Source organism: Chrysochloris asiatica, unplaced genomic scaffold (genome assembly GCF_000296735.1).
Source record: "Chrysochloris asiatica unplaced genomic scaffold, ChrAsi1.0 scaffold00028, whole genome shotgun sequence".
Taxonomy (NCBI): domain Eukaryota; kingdom Metazoa; phylum Chordata; class Mammalia; order Afrosoricida; family Chrysochloridae; genus Chrysochloris; species Chrysochloris asiatica.
Genome location: NW_006408546.1, coordinates 17,887,216 through 17,891,075, shown reverse-complemented (window position 1 = coordinate 17,891,075; position 3,860 = coordinate 17,887,216). Strand labels below are relative to the sequence as shown.

General features: G+C 40.2%; 1 pseudogene; it reads right to left on the bottom strand.

The window, feature by feature from the left end:
- Positions 1-3,110: 3,110 nt before the first annotated feature.
- LOC102818091 lies at positions 3,111-3,842 on the bottom strand (annotated as a pseudogene).
- Between the last annotated feature and the right edge of the window lie 18 nt (positions 3,843-3,860).

The following is a 3,860-nucleotide window of genomic DNA, read 5'->3' as shown; positions in this document are numbered from 1 at the left end:
GAGAGTGAAACATCCAGCTGATATGCAATGAGGGGAGATGCACAAGAACACCGATATTTGCACATAGCACCCATTTGACCTGGCTTCAATGGCTGGATGATTAGAACTTGACTAGAGGAAGAAAGAAGAGGAAAAAAAGAGTGATCCACTACAATTTGATGAGTTTGACCTATACTTACAGATGTAGTAGCTCAAAAGAAGGAACGAATCTTTACAACAAGGATTAGTCCCACCCCTTCAGTACACAGGGTTGACAGGGATGTTTCATTGACAGGGATGTATACATTGGCTACCCAAAATGGGGGGGTGGGAGTGCGCTAAAAGGCATGAAGTGACTAGTTTACAAGCTTTTAAGAGGGAGCCTAGTTCCAGAGGATTAGGGGGAAGGTAGAATCTCCACTGAGTGTTTTCCAAACTGTATGGAGGGGCTGGTGAAAGGAGATGGGGATAAGACTCTTGTGGTTCAATAGTGAATAATTACTATTAGGACTGATTGTGAGTGTTGCAACTGTAAAGATAGATGTTTTATAACAAAAGGAGGGGAGTGGTTGATCTTGCAGTCCAGGAGAGGAGGACCCTGGGCCTTCAAGGGAGAAGAACAAGTGCGGGACCCTACCCAGCGAAGCAGCAACACCAGAGATGAAGGCAGAGACAATGACATGGAGAGACGGAGCAGCTGGGGTCTCTGGACTCAGGGAGGGAGAGGGGCTGTGTGCTGACAGCCTGGGGGTGGGCTTACAGGGTGTGTCCTTTGGTTGTTTGGTTGTATATTCTTGAGTGCATCAGTGTACAACCAAAAAAAAAAAAAAAAAAACAAAGGGAATGGAAGCAAATGCTATTGAATGATGATACATAGAGGGGATTGTAGTCATTGCAATGAAACGAAATATGATAAAATGAATGTATATATGATGTTCTCCCATGTAAACTGTCACTCAATTCACAAAAAAACTTAAAAAATGGAGAAAAGATTGAAATTGTCAAAGACTTAATTTTGCTTGGATCCATCATCAACACTCATGAAAGTAGCAGTCAAGAAATCAAATGATGTAGTGCATTAGGCAAATCTGCTGCACTGGATCTCTTTAACATGTTCAAGGGCAAAGATGTCCATTTGAGTACTAAGGTGCACCTGATTCAAGCCCTAGTATTTTCAATAATCTTATATGCATGTGAAAGTTGAGCACTGAATAAGGAAGACTGTGGAAGAATTGAGGCATTTGAGCTAGGGTGTTTCAGAAAATATCAAAACTACAAATGACTGTCAGACAAACAAACAAATCTGTGTTGGAAGAACTATAGCCAGAATGCTCCTTAGAATAAGGAGACGTTGCCTGTCATATGTGGGACATACTATCAGGAAAGAACAGTTCTGGAGATGGACATCATGCTGGTAAAGTGCAGAGTCAGTAAAAACAAGAAGGCTCCCAAGAAAATGCATTGGCACAGTGTCAGCAGCAATGGGCTAAAGCTTAACAATTCCGAGGATGACACAGGACTAGGCCATGTTTCATTCTGTTGCACATAAGGTCCCTGTGAGTTGGAGCTGACGCAATGGAACCTAACACCAACATTAAGATGTTATTATTATTATTATTATTGGATGAAATTAATTAATGTTCATGGAGTAATGAGAATAACAACAGGTTTTTATAGTCTAGCTATATCCCACTTCCCATTGCCATGGAGTTGACTCTGACTTATGACTTCAATCTTGTCTCCATTTATCACAGTGTTATTTATTGCTGTAGTAGTGAGGAATCTTGGTTTCTTTACAATGAGGTGCAATTCATATTGAAGGTTGTGGACTTTGATCTCCATCAGTAGTTTAAGTCCTCTTCACTTTCAGCAAGCAAGGTTGTATCATAGTGTTTTCTTGGCTGTAATTTTTGCAGAAGCAGATCCATTAGGCCTGTCTACTGTGACACCACTGCTATTATTAAGTGCCATTGAGTCAGCTCTGGCACATTGTGACCCTGTTTAGGAATTCCATGGTACAGCTGATAGGCTTAAACTGCCAATATTACAGTTAGTGGTTCAATATTTACCCTACAGTGCCACACCAAGACTCCACTAGGTAGGTTCAAACTGCCAACCTTTTAGTTAGTAAATGAACACAAACCATTTAGATGACCCAGAAGGCTTAGTCTAACTATTGCTGTTGTTAGTTGCCTTGAAGTAGTTCTGACTACACAATATAATATAATTTACACATAAGACCAATGAGTACACAGTTTTTCTTAAGGTTGTCAGGGGTAAAATTTGATCTGATGGCAACAAACAACAATATCATTCCTACTTTTCCTTTTCTCTATTTATGGAATCCACATGTTAACAGACCAGTGTTTAGATGCAGGCTTTGTTAGATACATGTACACGGGAAATCGCTGCCAGACATTGTGGGAAATCTAAACTGCTTCAGGGAATCCTGCCTCCCAGTACTCTATAAATACCCACATAGCTTCCAGCAGCATTGTCTAATAAGATGTGTTATATTAGAGCAGGGGAGGTCAGGCTGTCTCTCAGGAGACTTGGGTTCAGGACCCAGGCATGTCAGTAGAGAACTGGCTTCCTGCTGCCCACCCACTCACCCTCTCAAGGTCTAGTTTCCCTACCCACCTCACATAAGCACTGTGCACATTAAGGAAGTTATAGAGCACATAGAGTTGTTGTTAAGTACTGTCAAGTCAATTCTAAGTCAGCAACTCCCTGCGACTGAATTGAATTGCCACAGAGTATTTTTTAGCCTGCAATCTTTGTGTGTATGTGTGTACCCACTTTTATTACCTACAAATCATGCACAAATTCCTGTGAATTAGGCTTTCTTTAAGATATTTGTATGGCACAATTTAAGGTTCAAAATGTAAAAAAAAAAAAGTTCTGTAGAGAAATCTCTGTAATAAACTTTTCCACATGATACAAATTTGACCCTAGGTTTACAAGCAATGGATTGTTGATATGGCTAAAATTTATTACACACCAAGATTTATCCTAATAATTAAAGCAGAAAGGACAAGCTAGCAAAAAGTTGCCAATACAACAATTTCCATTTGAGAATATTTACTGTTTTATTAGCTGACCAGATTACAAAAATAATCATGGTAGACAGCTTAGTTCATCCTTCTAATAAGCCTGTTAGTCTGGTCTTCCCTGTTGCTAGCATCTCCACCTTCTACAAAATGGGTGGTCTTTTTCTTCATTCCACCATGAGGAGAAGATAATTTGAAAGGCCACAGAAGTTAATTGCTTCTTTGAAACATTTTCCAACAGTGTAGATCTCATGAATCTGATCCTCCATACAGATGATGCCATATTCATCAAGAGAATGTTTAATCACCGTGTTACCTGTCAGGGCAATTCACTTCTATTGATATTTCCATAACCACGCTTGTAGATCAGTTCATTCACTGATCTTCAGTTTTGAGTACCCCCATGCAATATATGGTTCCACAATCCTCAGCATGCTAGTTAACTGAAGACTTGCTGAGCTTAACAAAGGTACCGTTGAAGATCTGGTGAAGGCAAAGAAGCTGCAACAGCTTTTGAACATTTGGGCTCACACCATTGATACCTCTACTCTTGATGACAAATGCCAGCTTGTGTCCCCACGTACAGATAAGTTACCCACTTTTCTTACCATCTTAGCCATTCAAATCTCAGTTCTGTCCGTCTGCCTCTATTCCTTGTGATAGTGCTAGGCTTTTTCATAGATAAGCTTCCTCCTTGTTTTTAAAGAATCTATGGGGCAAACGTCTTTCTCAGGCACTTGATCTTTAATTCTGTGAATTCCTTAGCTTTGTCTTAAGGGTCTCTGGCACATTGTTGCTGTTGTTAGGTGCCATCGAGTCAGCACTGACTCA